At 57.7% G+C, this 24,736-nt stretch overlaps 1 protein-coding gene across 3 annotated transcripts in view; it reads left to right on the forward strand.

Moving 5' to 3' along the window:
* CXXC5 (CXXC finger protein 5) overlaps window positions 1–24,736 on the forward strand; it is a 39,392-nt gene that overhangs the window by 1,767 nt on the left and 12,889 nt on the right. The window lies entirely within an intron of this gene.

Here is a 24,736-nt window from a genome sequence, read left to right on the forward strand (position 1 = left end):
GAAGGGGTGCGCGGAGTTGGGCTGGTGACACGGGCTGCAAGGAGGAACCTTGCAGATTTGGGGGGTTCTGTAGGCACTCATCCGGGAAGACTTGCTCCCTCCTCTTGTATCCTGCGACGGGGGTCTGAAGGGTTGGCAGCCGCGCCCTACTTTGCCCCCTGGACCCTGGGTGGTCTGAGAGTCGCGTCTTCGGATAGAAGGGGCTGAGGGGGGGGGTTCTGGCGAGCCAGCCTCTTGACCTCCGCCTTAGCCTGCGCCGCGGGCGCTGTTCGGAGTCCTAGGTTTTGTGGTGGGCCCGGCCCCCCCGCCTCTCCGCGTTTGCGCAGGAAGCGCTGAGGAGGGGGCGTGTACGTTGGTTCGGCCCTCGCCCCCGCCGGAGCCGCCCCAGGGCGGCCGGCAAACAGAGTCCCTTTCAAGTTTTCCGCTGGGGCCGCCTGGCGGGGGCTGCGTGCGCGGTCGCTGCGGACTTGTTTGGAGCGCTATTTGAACGCCCGGCGCCACCTCAGCTGCCCCGGCCCGCGGGGGCGGGAGGCGGGGGGTCCGGGGGATGGCTGTCCATGTAACTGAGAGCATTTAAATTAGATGTTTTTAGGGGGCGTGCTGGCCTAAGCTTGCCCTGATCCCCCTCCCGAAAGACCCTCGTACCCTAGGTGCCAACCGTCTTAGGAAACCCAGGAACCCGAAGCCTCCTCCCAAACCCCTTTTTGAGAGCGATGCGGGGAGACTGAGGCCAGCGCTACCTACTACTGCGTAGTGTTGATTTAGCAGTTTCTCTGGATGAGACTCAAGCAAGAGCTTGGGGCGGGGTGAGCGGGTAGTGGCCCGCTCTGCAGCTGTCACCCCCTTCCCAGAACGGAAATTGTCCTCTCTCCTTGGGGAGGAGGGAGAGGGGGTGATTTTTGCCCTGGGAAGGGGTGGGAACAGCTGAGGGAGGTTGGCCTCTGAGTTTTCAGTCAGCCCTGGGGGTCTCGGTAGAAGCCCACCGCTCCCACATGACCACCTCCAATCCTGGCAGGACCTGGGGGCTCTCCCAGGGAAGCAAGAGCTAGCTTTGCACCTCCCTCTCCCATGCCACCTCCCTTTCCAAGGTGAGGGCAGAGGTTCCTCTGCAGAAGACAGACCCTTGGCTGACTGGCTGTCCGTTGGCGCCTTATTTATGTGTGTATTTGGGCCCGGCTGTTTTCCCGGCTCAGCAGGTGACCCTGGCCAGGGCCTCCTATCTCTCCCCCGACAGAGCCTGTTGACTTACCCGTGGGCCAGCGGCCTCGTCTTTATCACGTGAGGCCTGGAATGTCCACCCGGCAGGGCTGGGCTGGGTGGGGGAAGGGAAGGGGAGGGGAGGATTCTGCATCCAGGGCCCAGGCCAGCTCAAACCTGTGTTCTATGGGTTCCTATTGCGGCCCCCAACTCTTGCTGCCTCTTTCCAGCTTCTTGCCTACCTTCTACCCATTTGGCAGATGTGAAGCTCAGGCTTATGGGAGTGTGGGGGGCAGGGTTGCATCTGGATAAAGGATCAAGTCTCTGGGAATTAAATACCCCACCTTCTTTAGGACCTCATCTAGTTATTCATGGGAGAGTGGAATGGAGATGGGGGTCTCTCTGGGAGGGAGGGGTGTAGGCTGGGCTGAGGTCAGCTGACTTTCCAGGATGCCTGATAGGGTGGAGGAATGGTGGGATACTGATGAGCCAGACCCAGGTCTACTTTCTTAGAGCCTCTGGTCGGGTGACCATGAAGTCAGAACTAGCTCCCCAAGCACGGTGTTCTGAAGCATGCCTTAATTGACCAAGGATGGGGTGGGGCTCACTTATTATTACTGTTGTTATTATTATTGCCCACTCTTTATATATAATTTACTTATTCATTCATTGGTCCAGTGTGTATTTTTTGAGCACCTACTGTGTGTCAAGCCCCACCCTTCTGGGAGTGCAGAAATGAACCACTGACTCTGCCCCTGCTCTGGAGGCAGGCCCAGGGTAGAAACTCCACCCTCTTTCCCTACCCCCTGGGGCCCTGAATGGTGCTTTCCCATTTTTTTCCTGGGGCTCTACCTCTCTTACCCCCCACCACCTGGTCCCATCGTAGCCTGTGTGTGTGGTTGTATGGGTGTGCGTGTGTGTGAAGTGCCCTTGATTAAGTGTATTAATAGTTAAACTCTCGCTCATAGCTGGAACTCACCAGACCACAAAAAGCCTCCCCAGTTACTCACGCACTACTGCCCAACAAGAATATCCCACTCAAGTTTTTTTTGCTTTCTCTTACTTCCCCCTTTATTCCCCCCAACTCTGAGCCCACCTCCCAGGCTGCGGGCAATAAGAAAGGACTGCCCCCTCAAAGACCCAGGAATCTCCAACCATTCCACCTGCCCCCTAAAGTCAAAGGCAGTGTCAGCTGCTGGATGAGGCTGTGTGGGTCTAGTCTGTTGGTATGAGATGTGGGAATCTGGGTGGTGTGTGTGCTAATGACTCAAGACGTGTTTATCTGTGACTCTGTGTGTTGAATGCGTGTCTGTCTGTCTTGGGATGTAGGAGTCTGAGCATGTGTATATTTGTGAATCAGGACATGTGTCTATGGATCTAGTAGTTGTTTGTGTATGCATCGCATATACCTGTGTGTTTGTGAACCTGAGAGCCTGTATCTGAAAGTTGGATTTGTCCCTGTAAATCTAGGAATGTGTATATTCTGAGTTCTGTGTGCTTAGAATTTTGGAGAGGGTGTGTTCATAATTTGTGTATATCTGTGTGTTTTATATATGCTTGTAAATAGCGGAGTGTCTCGCTCCCTGAGTGGTGTATCTGAATTGAGAAAGTGTGTGTGACTCTGGGAGTGGCATATCTGAGCTGTGCTGACAATGGTCTATGTCTATCTTTGGTGGCTGGTGTCTATGTTCCTTTCTCTTTCTGTCTCTCCCTCCCTGATTGAGGCCCTGAGTGTGTGAGTGTATGTAATGTTGAACCTCTCCCACCCAGTCTTTCCCCTCCCCTGCCCTCCCTGGCAGTAACTGGGCAGCCTCCCCATCTGCCTGCCTGCTGGGAGTTTTGGAAGCCATGGAGGGAGACAGGCTGGGGCCGGGGTGACAGCACGTATCCACGGCGATGGCAGCCTGTGATTATGGGAAGAAAAGGATTTTAAGGTCATGGGTTTATTTTTCTGTTTTGTTTTGTGTTTTTCCCCCCTTTGGTGGAGCCATTGGCAGCAAAGGACCATTGCTGTGTGTCTGCAGGTTGGGAGTCTGTCCCCCTGCAAGTGAACATGGATCTGCAGGGCTTTCCTGGGAGCATGAACACGTGTGTGTACATGCATGAGTGGAGCCTGTGAGAGCGCGTGTTCCTATCTTTCTGCTCCCCTTGGGAGAGTCCACAGGACTGTTCCCTGGGGGAGAATTCTCAGGAAAACTTCTTGTTTCTGGGTGTTTCATGGAGCTGGAACCCTGCAGTCCTGTGTGTGCTGAAGAGCGGTCTGGCCCCAATCTTTGCCCACCTGTCTCCCCCTCCCTGCCCACCCACCCCCCATAGGGTGTCTCTGGCCAGAGACTGGCTAGGCCCAGTCACCTGGGCCAGGCCACATCTCGGGGTGTCAGTGCCCCTGGCCCTGCTCCAGCCCCTGTAATTGCATTCTGCCGCCTAATCCCCCGCCAGCTCAATTAGATCGCAAATTCTTCTTCATTTCCTGCCTCTGATGCTGGCCTCCCTCTGGGCTCACAGGGCCTGGGAGGGAGGGAGGGGATCTTGCCCCCTCTTCTGCCAGCACTGAGGGCTCTGGAGGTGGGGGTGATTAGTTCCTGGCACACTGGCCCTGGGGTGCTTGTTGCAGCCCTGGGGGCCAACAGGACAGGGCTTTTTGGACCAGCCTCAGTATCCCCATGCTAGGGGAAGGGGCTTGTGTAATCTGGTACATGAGCTCTGGGTAGGCAGACCCAGACCAGGCAGATCACTCTGGCCAGGCCCCTAGGCAGTGCCCTCACTGTGGGTCCCCACAGGCTCTGCCCATCTCCTGTTCCCAGAGCAGTTGCTGACGACCCCTGGCATAGCAGTTGTGACCTTGTTTTTGACCTTTTCCTGTTGGCTGTTCCAGGCACCAATAGGATCACTGGGCTCCCCTCTACTGGGTCCTCCTAACCTCCTGCCTTGACCTTGCCTGGGCAAGTGTATTTGACCACTGACTCAGGAGTCAGACCTGACTCCAAATCCTGGCCATGTCACTGCCTCGCTGGATATATGACCTTTGGTCCGTATGTGTTCTTTCTATGATCCTCAGTTTCCTTATCCCTGAAACGGGATAATAAGAGTGCCTGCCTCACAAGGCTTTTTTCAGATTAACACAGGGATGGCTGTGCAGTGCCCAGCACCAGTGGCTAACCCACAGTCAGCATTCAATAAAAGTTGGCTTTTATGGTGATGAGGACTTCATATCCCCCAGTGAAAAGGAAGACAGAACACGTGGCTCATGGTTAGCATTTCTGTCTCCATTCTGCTAATTACCAGGTGTATGACCTTGGGTACATCACTTTGCCTCTCCGGATTTCTCTTCCCCATCTGTAAAATGGGACCGATAATGGGTCTGACCTCACAGGATTATCTGCATGCAGTTGCTTGGCCCCAGCTGCCCCTGCAGGTTTTCAAAGTATTACTTGTTCTCTTATTTCTTTCCTCACACCAAGCCTGGGTGGGGTGGGGCTGGTGAAGACACAGGCTCAGGGACAAGGGGACTGGCCAAGGTCATGAGGCTGATAATGGGACCTGGGTGGGTAGGAAGGCTACCTGCTGGCTTGCTTGCCCGTTTACTCGCTGGCTCAGCTGAGCTGTGAGGCATGGCCTTCCCTCCTGCTTGTCTCTGTGGAAAGTGGTGGCTTGGCTGATTTTTTTTCTGTAAAGGGGAAGCTGGATGTCTACCCCCTTCTTCCCCAGGAGGCGCCTGTGGCAGCGGCTGTGCTGACAGGCCTCCTGGCCCTCTTACTAGGGTGGCTGGCAGCTCTGGAAGGCCGGCTGCGTGCAGATCAGCCAGAGGGAAGAGGGAACCGCAAAGGTCCCCTGCCATCACTAATCCCTACGGCCCCTCCCACCCTCTGCCTGTCCTCCGTCTGGATGGAAAGACAGAAAGCAGCCACAGCAGGAGGAGAGCTGGGGGAGACTTGCTCTGCTCAGGAGGTGATGGAGGGCGACAGACACGGGTTTGGGAGGGGGTCTGCTTCAGGGTCCCTGTATCTCCCTGCTAGTCTCCTTATTTCTATGACCTCTGTCACTCATTGGCCTAGGGTCTTTAATATTTCATGGCCTTTGGAGCCGGCCCCCTGCCCCAGCGCACAGGCCCCCTTTGTCTGCCTGCTGCCCCCCACCCAGGGGCATCCGTGTCGCTGGATTGCTGAATTACTGACCCCAAGGCTGCCTCTGCCTTCCCCCAACCAGCCCTGACATCATCCCTGTCCCTCCTGACCTGCCTCCCTGGCACCTCTGCCTGTCACACCCTCCATCTCTCCTGCGCATTCTCTCCCCTCCTCTCCCGTCTCTGACTATCTCCCTGCCCTTTCCCTCCATTTTCCTCTTTTGTTGGCCTTCTCCTTCCCAGCAGAACAGAAACCGCAGCAACTGGTGCGCCTGTCTGCCCCCACCTCCTGGGTCCACCCCTTCCTGCCCCCTCCCCCCAGCTGTGCTGGCCATGAGAGCTGGTTTTATTTATTTTTCTGTTTGTTTGGGAAGAGGGCAGTGGCAGTTCTGGGCCCTGGCTGCTGCGCTCTGCGTAGAGCAGCGGGCAGGCGGGCCGTACTGGCCTCCCAGGAATGTGGCCGGGACGCCCCGCGCTATATTTACTTCCCTCCAGCTGCTGGCCCCAGCAGGGCAGAGCCAGGCCTGCCCGGTGGCCCCGGGGGAGCCCTGTACCCACCCTCCCCTGTCCAGCAGACCCCACATGGCCCTTGGGCCCGCTGTTCCCTCTCTTCCCCATGACCTCCCTTGACCTCCTCGGACTTGCCCCGTCTGCCAGCAGGAACCCTCATGTGCCCTGCCAGGACAGGCATGAAGTGCGGGCGCTGGGGCCTGATTCGTGTGGGACAGCACCTGGCAGCCTCCACACCTCCACCTAGGGGCCTAGCCTAGGCCTGTAATCTGGTGGTCAGAACTATGCAAAGCATCTTTCCGGGCCTCTCCCTACCGGGCCTGGTCCTTGCTTTTGCCATGATCCCCTCGGCTCTGCTATGATCACTGGCAGGGGTTGGGTAGGGTAGGGTGGGGGGCCTGAGCCGGCATCAGCAACTGCGTTCTGTTCACTGCTACCCCGCTTCCCACATAACCTGCTGGACCTCCCAGGTTTCCCACATAGACGCGTTCATATGCATGATTAAGTTCTTGCACATACATGTGCAGCACACATGAACACATGATGGAGTGTACCTTCCTTGGAGGCAGGGCCATGCCTCTTGTCATTGAGTCCCTCATTCATCAGATGCTTATGGGATTTACTGAGCCCGCTCCTTGCCAGCCTTGCAATGGGATGTGGCAGTGATTGCTTCCTGTACCCCCAGTGCCTGGCACCAGCTAAGTGTTTGAAGAGCTTTAGCTGCTGCTCTAATCAACTGCTGTCCCCCAGTTATTGCTGTAATGATCATAATAGGTCATAACAATGGTGATGACAATGGCTAACCCATCCTAAGCCCTTCCTGTGGGCAGGCACTGTGTGAGCAGCTTTCTAGCCTTCACTTCCTTTAATGCTCACAGTAGGCCAGTGATTTGGGTGCTGTTAGCATTCCCATATACAAATGAGGAAACTGAGGCTGGACAGTTTGTGACTTGCCTCAGAACTTGCCACTGACGAGTGGGATTGGGTCCTGGCTGAGCCCTTGACTGGCTATAAACACCAAGAGGACAGCCAGGGTTGGTCTCTATGGTCCAGTGTGGTGGTCCACACTGCCTGGTCACAGCAGGCACTCTGTAAATGCCTGCTGAATACAGGCCGTGCTCTCTTTCCTTCTCGAGGCCCCCAGACTCCTGGCAAGGGGCCTGGCATCTGGTGGGAAGATGGGCTGATTGGCTAGTTGGGTGAATGAAAGAATGAATTAATGAATGACCAGGTGATTGGCTGTGGAAATGAGTGTTCTCAAGGGACACCAGAATGGGGGATGTGCTTATGCTGGTGATCAGAGAGATCCACGGATTGGCTGTGGAGACCCACTGGCCCTGTAGAGGATGATTCTGGAAAGTGAGCTTGGGGGGCAGGGCTGAGAGATGCAGCCAGAGACCAGTAGGCTGCTGAGGCTGAGCCCTTGGGGCAGGTCATGTCTTCTCCCTGGACCTCCGTTATTCCATCAATCAAATGGGCTTGGGAACCTTGCCCTGGCTGGCTGCCAGCTGGTCTGGGAGCCTGAGAGGTGAGGGGACTGTGGTGGGAAGGAGGAAGCAGTGGGTGGTGAAGACAGGAAGATGAAGCGTGGAGCTTGGCTTGGAACCTGAGAAGCAGGGAGACCAGCCCTGACCTGACGCCCGTCCTCCCTCTGAGCTACAGGGTAAGGGTGCAGGCTCACAAACTCCTACCCACCCACTTTTGCTCTGGCGCGGGCTGGGCTTCCTGACAGCTGCAGCGTCAGTGGCTGTGTGTGCCACGAGGCGGTGGCCTGTCCTCCAGGTCTAGACCAGCTGTATCCCCAGGCTTATAACCCCCCACGCCCACCCCGCAGCCTCACGTCCGGGTCCTGTTGACCCTGATGGAAGAGCCCAGCCCCTCTCCTGCCAGACTCGCCTCCCCCAAAGCTAGATAGGAAATTGGTTAGCTGGGCACATAGCAGCAGGTAGGAGTGGGCTTGGCCCCCTTTCTTCCAGGCAGCGTCCATTCTTGGTGGCCTAGAATTTTAAGGCACAGGAGTCTAGAATCATAGAATGCTTGGAGCTGAGGGATTCTTGTCAGGATTCTTGTCGTGTTGGGATTCAGAATCACAGAGCCATGGGCTTTACTGCTGGAAGGATGCGTGAATGGTCATGTTTCAATCTTGTTTGATGCTAGGAACATTGAGGATCTGAGGGGAGGGGCTTCCCTGTGGTGCCCTCAAGTGACATGAGTTCATACCTTAGACAGAAACCCAGTCCTGCCTCTGGTCTACCCCTCTTTGTAGATGAAGCCGGCTTGGGGAGTGGGCTGTGTGGGCCCAGTCAGGCAGCAAGGGGATGCGGCTGGCCTGCAGGCACAGGAGGGGTCCTCACGGCAGTGCCTGCCTGCCCGCTGCCCACGCTTCCCCGAGGCACCAGTGTGAGGAGGAAATGCAGGCTGTTGCTTCCAGCGACAGCCGGCAGGGCCGGGCGGCTTCCCAGCTCCCCCTCTGATTCACGGCCGCCTGCAGCTCCCCCTCCCCTGGGGGCCTCAGCAGCCCCATCTGTGCAATGGGGAGAGGAGGCTTTACCCCACAGTCTAGCGTCACAAGGACAATACAGTTGGGATTCTTTTTAAGACCACCCTTACGCTGTGGGAGAGTTGGGCGAGTAGTACTGAATAGCCAGCTGGGCGTTTGGACCCAGAGCACTGAGAAGTTCTGCTTGGAGTCGCCCTGATGCCTCCAGTAGCCTGGGAGGCTGAATGGGCTCCTGGGGCAGAAAGTGTGGTGGGTGGGAAATGATAGAGAAGGGCCCTGCAGACAGAGTCTCCTTCAGGAAGAACCCTGGATGGGAGACCTAGCTCACTGGGCTCTCTCCTGGCCTCGATATACCCATCTGCAAAATGGAGCGTGTCATTCCATGAGGTCATTCATTCATTGTCTGCTCTGTGCCTGGATATGTGCTGGGTACTAGGGATCCTGAGGCAAGTAGTGGGGAGAGGAGGGGTGTCCTTGGTTGCGGGGTGGGAGTATAATTTAGCTAAAGGGGTGACTCTGGGAGAAGGAATGAGGGTGGTGCCGGTGGGGGGAGATAAGGGGCTGGCCAGCGAGGCGCAATGTCCAGCGGAAAATCCCAGCTGTTCTCAGGAAGTGTTTCCTCCACTGGTCCCCTGGGAGGGAGGTGAGGCAAGCAGGAAGGAGGATAGTTGGGGCAAACAAGGCCCCCAGCCAGTCGGATGGAGACGTCCCAGGCCTGGCAGCTGGGCAGGTGTGCCCCTGACACTGCAGGAGGGCTGGAACACAGCCCCCCACGCTCTGGGGCTGGGCCTGTGGTGGCGGGCCGGGCTGCCAGGAGGGGCCGGGCCATAGTCCAGATTTCAAAGCCTTCCCCAGGGGCCTCACGGTGCCCTCCGCCCTGTCCTGAGCTGCCACCGCAGGAGCGGCAGATGCTGTTTCATCGGCTGAGGCGAGTGGGAGGCCTCCGGAAGGTCCTCCTGGGAGGTTCCGGGGGGCAGCGGGGGCGTCAGCAGCTGCCGCCCAACCAGGGCTGGCTCATGGTGGCCTCCCAAGTCCCTCAGTTCCCCCAGGCCTGGGGGCCGGGGCTGGTGCTTCGGAATTGAGACTGGTTCCTCCCGCCTTCACTCCCCCTACTGCCCACCAAGCTTCTTGGCTCTGGCCCCCCTCCCATCCCTGGCTGCGTCTGCAGAGCCCCCGGGGGAAGGCAGGGGAGGAGGCGCAGCGGGCTCAGAACAGCGGGTGCCCGTGCAGCCAAGTATTTGCGCGAGCTGTCAGAGACAGACAGGCATGTGGGGAATTTGGTGCGTGTGGGGCTGGGGGAAGCAGCCGGGTGGGCAGGCAGGCAGGAGGAGGGAAGCTGGGGCTGCTTCCCCCGCCTGTTGAACCCTGGAGAGACCACCATTCTCCCCAGCCCAGGCCAGAAGGTGCATCCGGCACCTTCTTCCTGCCTGTATCAGTAGAGTGGGAGGAGTGGGACCGGGACCCTGGCTGATGATAGTGCTGACACTGGGGAAGGGGTGCCCTGTTGAGGGCCGGAGCCTGGGAGAGGCTGTCTGGTGGAGTGTGGAGCCAGGCAGGAATCCGGGTTGTGCCCAACTGTGGCCTGCAGGAAATAGCAGCTGTCACGCTCCTGCATCTCCCCCCACCCCAAGCCTGGCACGACTTGTTTCCTGGCCAGGGTCCGGCTGAGGCAGGTCGGAGGAGCCTGGTATTGCCCAGCCTGGGCAAGGAATAGGCAGGGTGAAGGGGGCCATGTTTATAAGCCTAAAGGTACTTGGGGTGCTGGGGAGGGCTCCCCCAGGCATTCTTTTGCTGAAGCAGGCTGGAGTCATTTTGAAGGAGGGGACCTCAGCCCCTACCTCCCTGGACAAAGACCCCAATTTAGTCACCTTTGTCTTCTCTCCGATAGTTCCTTTCAGGCAGGTCAGGGCCTAGAGCTGAGTAATACTTGATGTTTCCTAGCTGAGAGCCCAGAGAGGGGCATACACTGGCCCAGGGTCACACAGTGGGCTCCCTGGCTTTCTCCCTACCCTCATGAGGGTGGGGTCAATGGGAAGAGGTGAACATTGGGGGTTGCTAGGGTGGGGGGCTATATTTAGTCAGTCCTGCAGAGCCAGGGGGCCCCTGGGAGCAGCTGTTGGTGGGGGGGGCAGACAGAGGCCTAGAGCTGCATTTAGTCTGGACAGAAATATCCTCCCCCCACCCACCCACCCACCGGCTGGGCGGCCAGGCTGCGGGCTTGTCCCCTGAGGGGCAGCTTGCCTGGGCCTGGCGGCCGGCAGGACAGCAAGATGACCCGATAGGCTTTTCCCAGCTCAGGTTTCGATGAAACAGGAACCGGAGCCGTAGCCTGGGCTGTGGGGGCCAGGGCTGCCTCCCCCCCCCCGCTTCTCCCCTTCTCCCCATGATGCAGCCTCCCCTTCTCAGAGGCCTGGGGAAGCAGCAGGTTATTTATCAAGCTGGCCTCCCTGCCGCGTCTGCCCGAGCCTCCCCCCACCCCCTCCTTTGCGCTGGCGGCCATGAGCCCAGCAGAGCAGGGTGAGCTAGGCGGGCTGGCGGCAGGATGAGCTCAGGAGACGTGAGTCACCCGGTCCCCAGCAGCCCCACGAGGCCCTGCGGCCTGGCAGGCAGCGCGTACTCACGCACGCCCCACACGGCACCCCCGGGGGCACACGCTTGGGACAGACGGTCACTCAGCACACGTCGTTCCACACGACCCAGCACACACGGCTGACCCCCACGGGCACGGCCCAGTCACATTCACTGTGCACGCTCCAGAAGCACGTTCTCTGTCACACTCATGGCCCCAGCCTCTGGCGCACACGCACACTGGCATACGCAGAGGTGAATGGGTAAACAGAGTCACACGTGGGCGTGCTGGGCCCCTGGGACACGGCTCCAATAAGGCAGTTGTGTGTCTGCTCCATCCTGTCACGGCCTCAGGCCATCGTCCTCCGGCCACAGCTCACCCAGATGGTGCGGAGAGTTGGGCCAGGGGTGCTGACGGCACCAAGCCTGGCACGCACATGTGCGCTCTCAGCGTAGTTGAGGCTCCATTCACTCAAAGGCCCCTGTACACACAAAAGAGGCCCAGCCCTCGGCCATGTAGAGTCAGCTGAATTCTACAAGGTGGGCACGGGAAGGGAGGCATTTTCCCACCCCTCAGGCTGGCTCTCTGGGGGAGGAGGCCCAAGTCTCAGGTGTGGAAGTGTTAAACCCACTTGCCCTCCAGTATGGGGATCTCTGGTCCAGGCAGAGCCTGTTGGGGATCGATGGGGGAGGGATGCAGAGGAGCTAGGAAGAGGAAAGGCTGGAGGAGGAAAGCCATGGAGAATCGATTTTCCTGGGAGCGCCAAGTGGCCAGCTGCTCCCCCCACTCAGGGAGCTGGGTCCTTGGGAGATTGGGGGTGCCAGAGACTGGGGAGGAATGAGACTCCCTTGATCTAGGGGGCTGTGCCTCAGGAGTCTGTCAGCTCACACTCCCTGCTCACCCTGGCACCCGTTTTCCTCTGTCCTCTTGGTTCCCAAGCCCCTCGTCATCCCCTCCTGCCCTGCAGCCAGCACCCTGAGACTTAGAATTCGGAGTTAGCCCCTGGTTCTTAGTCCCTGGCCTGCAAAATGGATACAGAGTTGGCCTGAGTACAAGGAAGGGCTGGGCTGCTGCATTAGAGGGAGGCCCTCAGGGAGCCTCTATGTTTCTGCTGCCTGTTGGGGCCGGTGCCTGCCTTCCCTGGAGTGAGCAGAACTGGGGGTATACCCATTTTTCATACACTGAAAAGTACATCATTTTTCAGATGAGAGAATTGAGTCTGATGGGGGTGGCTTCATGGTCATTGAGGGCTTTGGACACAGTCACCTAACACTCAGACTGCAGATCATTCTGGGCCCACAGGATTGAGACAGCCTAGCAGAGGTCAAGGGGCAGGTGAACTCGGGCCCATGTTGGCTCCCATCTCCTGGCCACATAGGTCTCCACCATAAAGGCCTGGACAGTGATCGGGGAGAAGAGAGGGGCCTAGGCATCCTGAAGAAAACAAACAGCAGTGGCCAGTCAGGAGGACTGGATGTCTCCTGAGCCATTGACTCTGGAGTTGGACAGGCCTGGGCTCCACACCTGGCTTGGTTACTTGGAGCTTGATTACTGCCTGCTGTGTAAATCATGGCCCAGTGTGTCAACCTCTCTGACCTCACTTTTGCCACCTGTAAAATGGGTATGACCCTTATCTCTGTGTCTTAAAACTGCAAGAGCTGAAGTAGGTGGTGGGCTGTGGTTCTCACCATGTAACAGTTGGATCTCCAGGTGAGTCCAGCCCTCCCCTCCACCTGTCTGCTCCACCAAAGCTGGCATTTTTCTGGGAGTAGTACCCCACAATGAGGACTCCTTGATTAGAATGTCTTGGATTTATCCTTCTCTAGGACTGTTCTTAGATGACAATGCTGGGGTATGGGAGTGGAGAGGCTGGGCTTGGGGCCACAGAGAGGGGGAGGGTTGGGAATAGATTGGACCGGGGGCAGAGGAACCCGGGGTCCTTGGGTGGACATTTCTGGGGGCTTCACAGTATGGGTGGAAACAGAGAGCCAGCCATGGTTCCAAGACTTCTTCTATCCCCTAACCCCCAACAGGTAGCAAGGCCACAAGTTAGACTCAAGCAGGGACTTCCAGGTGGCAAACGTGGCCTTTGCAGGGTGGTGAGGGGCTTAGTATACACCTGTGGAAGGGCTATTGGGACTGTGGGAGTTTGAAGAAGTGCTGATATAGAGCAGGCAGGTCTGGGGGGCCAGGGAGGTAGGAGGAAAGGTTGACAGGAAGTAGTGGTGGGTTATTCCTGTGGCCAGAAAAGGACAGCTGAGTGCTGCCCTCGTTGTAGCCTTCAGAACCCTACCGTGTGCTCACCTCCCCGTGTTCCTGCAGGTACGAGGACAGGGCAGGGAATGTTCTGTTTCAGGCCGGGGAAACTGAGGCATGAGGGATTGGCTCAAAGGCAAACAGTGGCAGAACTGGGGCTGCAACCTGGATTACCCAGCACTCCTGGCTTGAGCTGTCCTTGACACTCATTCTCGTGTTGGCTGATGCTGACAGTAAAAATAACAACACAGCTCTCACTTACTGAGCGCCTGTGCATGCTGGCCCCGCACTGAGAACCTCACATATAGCCTCTCTAGGACCCTGGTGGGGGTGGGGCTGTCATGGTGGGCATTTCACAGATCAGGGAATGGGCTCAGCAAGATCAAGGTCTGAGGTCACCTAGCTGGAGGCTGCAGAGTGGGAGAGGAACCCTGACTCCAAACCCCCCACTTGGACCCTTTCATGGCCTGAACCTGTGCCTCTGGGGGACTCCTACCCATCTCCCATAATCCACATGATGAGTAATGTTCCTAGTTGGGCCATCCCCTTCCCCACCTATGCCCAGCCCCATGACTCTCCTAGGGCCCTCTGTTAGCTTGGACCCAAGAACCTTGGGACTGCTGACCCCTTAAGCCTGGGGAGGGTGAGCCCTGTTGCCCTTGTCTTCTACAGACATGATTCACTGGGAGTGGGGTAGGAGTCAGGGCATTCCCCAGGGGGCAGATTGATGCTCCTTAGGGTTGCAGGGATCTCCTTGCAGACAAGTTCTGGGAAGGTCAGTTGCTAGTCTTGTGAGAGCTGCTTAGGGGCCTGGTCAGCGTCACACACCTCTCCCATCCCCACCCCCCACCTTCCTGGGGACTCTTTTCCTCTCTCTGGGGAGCCCTGCAGGGAGTAGTTAAGAAAGTGCCCTTGAGCTGGAGCTATCTTCCTCTTCGGTACACAGGGGCCACAGTGACGCCCCCCACCGCCCCAATCAGTGTGCTGGTTAGCTAAAGAGAGCACCAGGCACAGCGTGGCCCTGGGTCAGGGCTCACTAAAGGTCACTGAGTCGGGTTTATATTTCTGAAAGTTGTTGCTGGCCTTAAACAGGGGCAGAAAGTCTGGGTTTGGGGCCCTGTGCTGTTTGGCAAGTTACTTCCCCTTTCTGGTCTCAGTTTCTGCATCTGTAAAATGACTTGAGAGTCTGCCCTGCACATTCTCTGAGGTGGAGGTAAGTCACAGTCAGACAGACGCACTCACAGGCCCTGCACCTGCAACTGGTCACCAGGTCCCCTAGGCTCAGGGCTCCTGCAGACCTCATGTCAGCACGGGATCCAGGGGGAGCAAGGTGGGCTCTAGAGATAGGCCAACTTGGATTTTAGTCTCACCATCAACAACTTGGGTGACTTTACTTGAACTCAGCTCTGAGCCTCAGTGTTCTTATCTGTGAAATGGGAAGGCCATGGTGCCTACCTCTTTGGGCTGCTGGGAGAATAAAACAAGATGGTGTGGACAGAGCACCTGGCACAGACTCGATCCATGGTGACCTACCACACCCACCAGCTGTCCTCTTGGTTGCTGCACCACCACCGCCCCACCTTGGTCTCAGGGCTTCTGGGAAGGAGACAGTGCCAGTCTGCTGGCTCAGCCGGCTTGGCCACTGACCTTCAGAGCACCCAGGCTGTCAAGGCCACCTGACTGCCTGTTGGGCGGGTGGGGGCAGCGCCAGCCAGCTCCTCGCCTGACGCTACCCGCCCCTGTTCCCACTCTCCTCTCCTCTCTGCGCCTGTGTGTGAGCTAATTAATCTCAACCCCTTTGGGAAATTAGAACGCCGCAGTCGCGGCCTCCTCAGCCTTGCGGTGCCGGTGCTGCTACTGGGCCCTGCCAAGACCCACTGTGGTTTGGGGGCACAGGGTGGGGGGTGGGGGCAGCAGGATGAGCTGGGCAGGCATGGGTGTCCCTGAGCCTTCCACCTCCTGGCTGGGGGGCTCTGGCTTCTCGGCCCCCTCCCCTCATTCAGCATCCATAAGGAGGCCAGGCACTCACCCTGCCAGGATGAAACCCAACCCCCAGTGCCTCTCTGACCTCTTCCTGGGGCTAGTATGGTCACCCCCTAGTATGGTCATGTTCTATCTCATTGCGGGGTCTTCTCGCCTGCCCAGCTCAGGCTGATGGAGACAGATGTAATTATGGAATTTTCCTTGGGAAATTAATTTGAAAAAGTTAATTAATTGGTGGTTCCAGAGGTGGCAGGCTCCACGCCCAGCTGGTCCTACTGACGTCAGTGCTGACCCGCCTGGGACGTGCAGCTTCCCGGGCAGGCTGGGGAGGGAGATCCCGGTGACCTGGCTGGGCAGACCAGTGTCCTGGCCCAGAGGGGACACCTGGGAAGGGTGTGTCACCTGGACCTGATAAGCTGAACTCTGAACTCTGAACTCAGCCACTTGTTTGTGTGTTCACCAGGCCATTGTCAAGCTTCTACTATACACTGGCCACAGTGTCTCAAGTGCCCCCAGCCAACATAGACTACTGAGTGTTTTGTCCAGTTCTTCCGAATCCCTTTTCTCAAGGGAAACCTCTAAACCTATTCCCAAAGTCTTTTCCATAGAGCTCAAGGGACATTATTGGGCCCATTGTACAGATGAAGCAACTGAGGCTCAGAGGGTGTGACAAGGCATTCAGCTATATTCCCCAGCAGGATGTAGTGGGTGTATAAAAGTTAGGCTTCTTCCCAAGGGATGAACACTTCCACAGGCAGCCCCCTCCCAAATGTGTGTGATAGGAGCATTAAAGTTGACTGTACCCCAAAGAGAGGGCCAGAGAACATGGCCAACCCCTTCCTCCCTGGCATCGTTGTGCTGCCTCCTTCCCCTTCCTCAGACATTTGTGGTACCCTGTATGTGCATATGGGGACTTCTCCCACCACCCCACCCAATCCTTAGGATGACCCAGCTGGGCTGAGGCAGGAGGCCCCATACCCTGGGGCTCCCTGGGTTATGTAGGGAACCCTACTGCCTCCTGGACCCCCTGCAGGGCCCTGGACCACAACAGCCTGACCAGGTTCTAGTGTCCGGAGGAATGTGGACTCTGTTACAGTCTTTGTCTACTGAGGATAGGCTGGGGCTGGGGCAGGAGGTGGCCAGGCCTGGGACAGGTCAGGGATATGACCTGTAGGAGGCCAGCAAGGTGAGGCACATGGGCTTTCAAGATGTTTGGGTCTGGGTTCCCCTAAACTGTGTGGCCTTGAGTAAGTGCCTTAGCTGCTCAGAGCCTCATTTTCTTCATCTGGGAAACAGGTGTGATCATATATGCCACGCAGAGGGCTGTGGTGAGGCACGGGGAGGTATAACCACTTGAAGCATCTGACTTTGGCACCAGACTATTTCACTGCCTGGTGAGGCCGGATGGGTGGGAGAGCAGGGAGCCAATGGAACTGTGCAGGTGCCAGAGCCTGAGAAGGCCAAGATTTTGGAGGGGAATCTGGTGCATGTGGCTGGGACTGGAGCTGGAGGACACACGAGGAGGTGATATTTGTGAAGCACCCAAGAGCCAGCAGCTAGCGGCCCAGAGCCCAGGGGCCTCTAGGGGGAGTCCATACAGCATCTACTCTTGCATTTGTTTAGTGCATTTCCTTACCTCCAGGATGTCCCCAGGGACCAAGTGGGCCCTGCAGTTAATTGTGTATGCCTCACCTCTCATAGTTGTTCAGAATAAAAGTGACTGTCGTGGGCAGGCTGAGCTGGGCATTTTGCATCCCATAGCCCTCTGATGTAGTCTGTAGTTCTGGGTTTCTTCAAGGTCTGACCTCTAGCCTAGGGTTTAAATGGACCACACCCATTCCCTGAGCATCCTGAGTGGGCTGGGTATGGGCTTAAAGGGGAGAAACTTCCTCTGCCCACCTTACCTCCAAGAAGCTCCCAGCAGGTGACTGGCTAAGCACTCGGAGTTCTCTGCACAGGCTCTTATTAAACCCTTCTCTGTGTGTGTCCATAGACTGGGAGCTTCCTGAGGGTGGGATCCATGACATCTCTCTGATCACATGCCCAGCACAGAGTTAGCACTGGGTGGGGGTCATAGGGCTCCTGCTTTCCTATTTGACAGCTGGGCCAATTGACGCCCTGTGAGGACATTGCTCAGCCTTGTGAGGGGCAGAGCTAACCTGGCCCAGATGGGTGTGGGATCTTCTGCAGGCTTCCTGGGGACCTGCAGCTCCTAACTCACCTGGCAGGCAGTGTTCCCAGTGTCCAGCCTTGAGCCCCAGGCTCCTGAGACCTTAATGTCTCCAAGCCTCAGTTTCTTTATCTGTAAAATGGGGCTCCTGGTACCTCTTCCTGGTAGTGCTTGGGGGGTGTAGGATGGGTGGTTAAAAAAGATGTTCTTAGCTTCGTGTCCAAAACGTTGTGAGAACTCCTTCTTAAGTGTTCACCATCTTTATTATGACTATTGACACTGTTATTTTGTTATCATTACATTATTATTCACCCTCCCAGGGCCCCAGCAGCTGCGGTGGCTCTGGGCCTGGATGCAGAGCTCTGATCTACAGAGAAGTTGCAGTTCCTAATTAGTCAGTGCCCCAAGGAGAGGGCCTGGGTTTTTATTTTTGCTGGAGGATCCCACCTGCCCAAGGCTTCCCCAGGCCCTATCATCAACTGGGCTAAGGCTGCAGCCCCCTCTCCAGCCTCAGGTAGGGGGCCTGGCTCCCAGAGGAAGCCTCCCCAAATTTCCCCTGCCACTCTCTCTGCCTCCCAGACCTCCAGGGCCATGAATCATTTATGAGGCAAAAATGAAACCAATTAAGAACAAACTTTGAAAGCCTCTAATTGCTGCGCCTGGTGGCACCGAGGAATGAGGGAAGCCAGGCCTGTTCGGTGCGGAATCTCCTCCGCCCGGGCCTTCCCAGGCCGCCTGTCCCACTGCGTCCCAGGGCGCCGCGGCCTCCCGGCTCCCCGCCGCCTCCCGGCCGCGGACGTGCCTGCGCGGCTCCGGCTTCTGCTTCTGCGTCTGCGGCCCGGCGCCCGCCCGGGTCCCTGGCCGACTAATTAGGGCCGGCTCCCCTCCCTCCCCACGCCGCCCGCCGCCCGCTCCAGGCCGGAGGTTATGGCTGCTGTTCCTGCCATCCTGGGGCCTGTGCCCCAGACCTGGCTGCCTTTCCTGTGGCGGGAGCCAGCCCTGCTGGCCTAGCTTAACCCAGACGAGCCCAGGGCACCCTGTCCCTGAACTAGGAGGCTGGGGCTCCCCGTCGTCCCCCTCCCTGTCCCTGAACTAGGAGGCTGGGGGTCCCGGCATGGGTAGGCGCTGGGAGGTGCTGGGTCACCTGGCTTGAACAGTCACGTTCAGTCTCCGGAGAGATCTGTGCGTCCCAGCGGGAGTGGAAGGGGCTGGGGGATGACTGATGAGATAGGGAAGCTGGAGGGATACTGGGGAAGGGATGGGGATGGGGATGGGGTTGAGTTCCTGAGCTGTTGCATTGGTGAAGCGGACCCGACTCTTCCTCTCAGCGTTGCCACAAATACAATAAGCTTATACAGATTCCTTAGCCTCAGTTTCCCCATCTGTCCACTATCAGGACAGGCCAGTTTTCTCTTGAATTTGTAATTTGAGGAGCTGGGCTTTACATGTCCCCCGCCCGCCCTCTTGGGGGCTGCTGATGGGGTGGAGGTGGGGGTCTGGAGTATGGACCCGGAAGGGCCTGCCAGGAGCCTTGGGCACTGGTGACCAACCTACTCACTGTGCTGAGGGCCAGGCAGGCCCTGGGCACTCAACGCACGTCGTTTGCTGAAACTGAATTTCTGTGCTTGTGTTTTTCCATAATTATATTAGCAGGTGGGATTTTTCCTCAGGGAAGCGGTGGGAGGGGGAGCGCCATGGCAGTGTCCCCACCCTCTCTGAGCGTGAGCTCACACTCGGCTCTGCCCGCCCGCCTGCCGTAATGATTTTTTAATTATGCAGCCAGTGCTCAGAATTGCTAATCCGCCTCCAGCCCAGCATCCCCTCTAGCAGCTCATACCCAAAGCCCCTCACTGGTGTCCCCAGAGTGGTGGTGTCCAAGCCCGAGCCCATCACTGTGCCCGGGAGCACCACCATGGTGTGAGAAAGGGGAGGCCCGGGCAGGCCACAGGGCCACCTCTCCTCCATCTGCAAGTGACAGAACTTGCTGGTGCGGGGCGCCTGTGGCTTTCTTCACACCCTGCCACCCCCGGCCCCAGCGTGGCTCGCTCCCACCAGCACAGCTGTGGCTCTGGAAGGGCACAGGGGAGTGATCAGTGTCCCCAAGAACACGTGCACCCAAGTACGAGCTTCGTCTCCGTCACACCCACACTCACACTTGGCTTCTCTTGCACACACACACCCTCAGCCTCATAGCTATACAAGCACAGTAGCATGCTCTGTGTGTCTCTCACACACATAGCCGCACCTGAGGGCCAGGGTGCCCCCAGGAGACCCCAGTTGCCGCCTCCTGTGCCCTGCAGCGGCCCTGCCCCCACTCTCTTGCCTCCATACCCCCACCCCACCCCCCTGCCTGACTGGGTTGCACCCTGAGGTCTCCCTGCTCCCACCTGGTGGGGCGGCTGCCTGTGGCTGGGGCCTGCCTGAACCTCCGTTGGCCCAGCCTGGGGGAGATGGCGGGTTGGGGAGGCTGTTCGGCAGGCAGCACTGTGGCGGCGGCTCCTCTCCAGGCGCCCAGCTGTGGCATCTGTCAAGGTCAGATAGCGACTCCGGAACCAGCCAGCTCGGCCCCATGGCCCCTCTCGCCTCATTATTTTTGTGTTCCGGGGCTGCAGCGCCACCTCCCTCCCTCCTCCTCATCCTCCCGCCTCTTGCCTGCCTCCCCCATGCCTCTGCAGGGAGGGCCTGCGGTCTGGGGGCTTTTGTTTTCCAGTTTTTTCCACGCTCAGGCCAGGCAGATGCTGGGCAGAGCTGTCGGGTCTTGAACGGCAGACAAGGCAGGTGCCTCCCTCGGGGCTGGGACAGGTTCTTGGCCAGTGGAACCCTGGGTTGGTTTTTCAGGGGGACAAACTGAACCTGGGCAGAGCCCAGCCTCCACCACAGCCCAGGCGTACCTGTGGGCAACTTCCTGTTTCCACAGGGGCCCCAGCACCTGGCGTCAGTTCCTGTCTGCACCATCCCCACGCCAGGTGGGCCCCAGACGCACATCCTAGAACCCTTCAGAGGCCCTGAGACAACTCACAATGAGCGCATGCACGCCTGCACGCGCGCGAACATGCTCACAGGCCAGAAGAACCCACAAACATCCAGCCACCACGTAAACCACTCTACTTGGACACAAGCACCCTCGGTCATACGCGTACGTCCACAGATGCAGATAGCCACATTCCACTCGTACACACAGGGGAGTCACACAAAGACCTCCACCTCCACTGGTATCTAAGCCCGATGTGTACATCAGCACTGATGTACACTGATGTGTACATCAGCGCTGAAACCCACAGAGTGACAGCTGAGACTGCACACACACGCACACACTCTTGTGCATGTAGCGTGCACAGGTTTCTGACACACCTCCCAGGTGGACACACACAGATATACTTGTCCCTAGGGCTGCTTTCACCATACACACTCCAATCCAAGTGTGCTCCTTGGGGCCCAGTGTTCCTTGAGCAGTTACAACACCCAAGGAGCTTTTGTCCCCTGAGATGCTGAAGTGAGCTTGAGGCTTCCCCTCTGACGCACCCTTTGTGTCCAGGGAGCCCCTGGAAAGTAGGAAATGGTGGTTGACAGAAGGGCCACCCTACCCACCTGGCCGGCCTCCATGGAGGTCCACCATCTTGGGCACAAGAGCACTGAGATGGAGTGGAATGGGAGGGTTCTGGGTGGGTCAGGATGGGCTTGGTGGCACTGGCTGGGAGAGCGGGCTCAGGGGAGTCTCTCAGGCTCTGTCTCTGGGTCCCTCTGCCCATCTCCAGCCCCCAATTAGGGTGTGTAAGTGTTGGGGGAATGAGATGTGGACAGACTAAAGGCCCCCCGGGGTCTCTGGGGTAGCCCTGGCCGTCACTCACTTCCTCCTCCAGCTGCAGACTGCTGTGACCGCCCCTGAGAGGGGGAGGTAGCTGGAGGTTTAGCAGTGGTGGGGGCCCCCACCCCCCAGGAAACTCAAAACCCTGGGCCAGCCGCGGGTGGCGGGTTGGGGCCGGCACAAAGAGGGCCTCTGTGCAGGCCGGCTGGGCTGCCCGCAGGATTCTGGGGGAGGAGCAGGAGCCGGTTTCCGTCCCATTCTGCTTCCTGCGGAGGCCGCCGGAATGCCCGGAGCTCTGGCCCAGCCTGGCCCGTCCGGCCCACCCGCAGCCCCTTCCCCTGTCTTCCTGGGCCCTAGGGTACAGCTGCAGACTTCTCTGCAACAGCATCCCGACGTGTTTTGCCCGGAGCCTGAGAACCACCCCGCCAGGACCCTTGAGAAACCTAGAGGGTTCCCCTAGGCTGAGAGCTGAACTGGACCTCACCCTCCAGCCAAAACGTGCCTCAGAGCCTTTGGCCGGTGTTGGAGAGCCAGGCCTGGAGTCTTGGTTTCAAATCCTGGCTCTGCCGTTTATTGACCTTGTTGTGACCTTAGGCAGGTGAGCCTCATCTGTAAATGGGGCTAATACTAGTTAGCAAGTTTCAGAGAGAATTCAGTGAGAAAATGCACGTGAAATGCTTAGCACAATACCTGGCAGAGAGTGAGTGCTCATTATTAGGGTCTGCTGTTATCGTGTCCTCTGGGAAGATAGGAGAGGGAGGAGTCTGAATGCTCACCCCAGTAACCCTCACATCATCTGCAGCTTGGTCCCAACCCTCTGGCCTGCTCAAAACCCTTCTCTCCAGGCCTCAGTTTCCCCATCTGAAAATCACATCAAGAGCCAGTTCTGGCCTCTGGGATGGGGGCAGGGGGGTGTTCACTCTCCGGAGACTTTTTTCTGTATCTCTCCACCTCCTTCCACATGGGCCCTTCTGGGCTCATGGCTCCTGCAGTTTGGGGTGAGGAGCAAGAACCATTCTTCTCCATTTTACAGATGGAAACTGAGGCTCAGTGTGGGGCAGCGTGTCAAAGTCAACAGGAAGGGACAGGATGGAGCCACAAACCTGGGCCTGCAGACTCAGTCCCCTGGCCAGTCCTGTGGATATGTGCCCTGTCCCCACCAATTCCTTGGCCCACATGTCTCTGAGCTGGCTTTCCCTGGCTTGTCCTGTGGTGAGGCCCACTGGGAGGGAGGTCCTAAGTAAGTGTGTGGGCTCTGATCCCAGGCTAGTGTCAGCTCAGACATCTCCACTTTAGGAAACCTTAGTCTAAGATCCAGGAGCTCCCAAACAGGGAGGCCATCATTTTCTCCAGATCATAATTGCTTGTCAAACTGCCTGTTCTAAATGGGGCAATCATAGTACTTCCTTCAGCAGGTGGGTATGAGGAGTCGATGAGACAAGCCATGTCCATTGTCTGGCACATAGGAAGGTCTCCATACACAAAGCTCTTATTCTCATGATGCCATGTTACAGATGGGGAAACTGGCTCAGAGGCCATATGCCACGGTCACACAGCAAGGAGGGCCCTCCAGGTCCTTTGACTCTTCCAGAGAAGGAACCTGGCCCAAAGGAGGTACCTGTTGAGGCAGGCCTTGTCTTTATCAGTGGTGTCCCAGGACCCTTGTCTCGTTCCCCAGAGCCCCACGTCAGGGAATACCTCCTGCCCGGGACCTCAGTGTTTTTTGTCCATGAAATGGGTTGATCCCCTCATCCAGCTCCTTTTGGGAGCTCTGTAAGGGCGAACAGAGCCCCCTATACTCCTGGGTTTTCTCAGCAGCATGTTTCAGTTCTCAGGCAAGGGGGTTGAGCCTGCCTTGAGAATAGGGGCATAAAAGGCCAGGGGGTATGGAGTCAGGGAAATAGGATTGCAGCCCTCACCCCCATTCTGTCCTTGGCAGTTGGTCTTGGGGTGTTAGTCTTAGGGAGGGCCTAGTGGTATTGAGGGCGTGTCCCACCCCAGGCCATCTGCTGGGTGCTAACAGTGGTCAATGTGTCCTTGTATGTGTGTGTCCATCCATAGCTGGATACGTGCCCTGTGCTCTCCAGCGGGGCCTGCATTTCTCCTGGCCTCCAAGACCAGTGTCCCCATGTGTGTCTCCCTGGGCCTGAGTAGGGCTTTTTTTTCCCTCTGGAAACTCCCCAGGTTGAATCATGGAAATCAGAGATGGAAACCCCCCACACACACACCCAATTGCTCAGCTCAGTTCAACCACCGTAGCCTGTGGTCTGCCCTCCCTGCCACCACTGGCCTGCCCACCATCAGTCAGTCTGTCCATCTTGCCTCCATTGGAGACCAAGGACACCAGCCCATCAAGGTGGCTGGAGGGGGCGTGAAGGGGTGTAGCAGGGATGTCAGGAGTGGGCATGGAAGTGTGGGGAAGGGTGCGATGAGCCAGGGTGTGTGAGTCTGCAACCTGGGCCTACCTAGATGACGGCAGGCTCTGCTGGGCCAGTGCCTGGGGTCCTGAAGGCCCTGATGAAATGCCACCTCTTCCAGGAAGCCTTCCTTCAGCAGGCAGGACGGCTGGGAGGCTATTCCAGCCAGCAGAGGAGTAGGGGAGGGATGGTGCCTTGTGCAAACTCTGCCCTTGGTATTGGTGATAGTTGCACAACTGTGTAAATTTACTAAAAAACATTGAATTGTACACTTAGAAATGGGTGCATTTTATAGTAAGTAAAAACTGTACCTCAGCAAATCTGTTAAAAAAAATCCTGCCCTTGGGCTTCCCTGATGGCACAGTGGTTGAGAGTCCGCCTGCCGATGCAGGGGACACGGGTTCGTGCCCTGGTCCTGGAAGATCCCGCATGCCGCGGAGCAGCTGGGCCCGTGAGCCATGGCCGCTGAGCCTGCACATCCGGAGCCTGTGCTCCGCAACGGGAGAGGCCACAACAGTGAGAGGCCCGCGTACCGCAAAAGAAAAAAAAAAAAATCCTGTCCTTGACCTCAAGCCCCACCCCGTTGGGACCCTGCCAACCTCATAGCCACACCTCGCACCCACTTCCCCATTTCTTAGGAACACTTTCAGGTTCGTGTCTACTTTGGTAACCTCTCCTTATCCTTAACTCACAGGCTAAGCAGCCCTTTCCTCCAGAAAGGTCCCCTTGCCCCACTCAGTCCCCTTCCTGCTCTCTCTTTTCACATCAGTTCATGTGACCATCAGCCCAGCTCCTGTGTACCCCTCCGGAGCAGTGCCGGTCTGTATCCTGCACTGTCTCCCCAGGACCACAGGGCATGGGGCCGCTATCGGGTAGGTAGTGCAGGCTGTGTGCAACTGAACATCTAGAACATCTCACTGTGGCCACCTGTGTACATGTCTCCGTGCAGACAGCACCATCCCACCCCATAGTGCCCCCCTGTCCTGCCCCCCTCCCCCATTGCTGTGTGGCCTGAAGGGCTCAGGACAGAGCCCTGCTGGGGATGAATCCTGGCTCCCCTGGCACTGAGGGTGGAGTGAGAGCTCTGCCACCACCTCTGGTGACCTCATTGCCAGCTTGCATTATGATGTCACTGGCCCAGCATTCCGGGTTCCTGCTTGAGTATCTCCAAGCCCCCCAGGTGGGAACACTCCCCTGGGGTCTGTA

This window comes from Lagenorhynchus albirostris, chromosome 3, assembly GCF_949774975.1.
Source record: "Lagenorhynchus albirostris chromosome 3, mLagAlb1.1, whole genome shotgun sequence".
NCBI lineage: Eukaryota > Metazoa > Chordata > Mammalia > Artiodactyla > Delphinidae > Lagenorhynchus > Lagenorhynchus albirostris.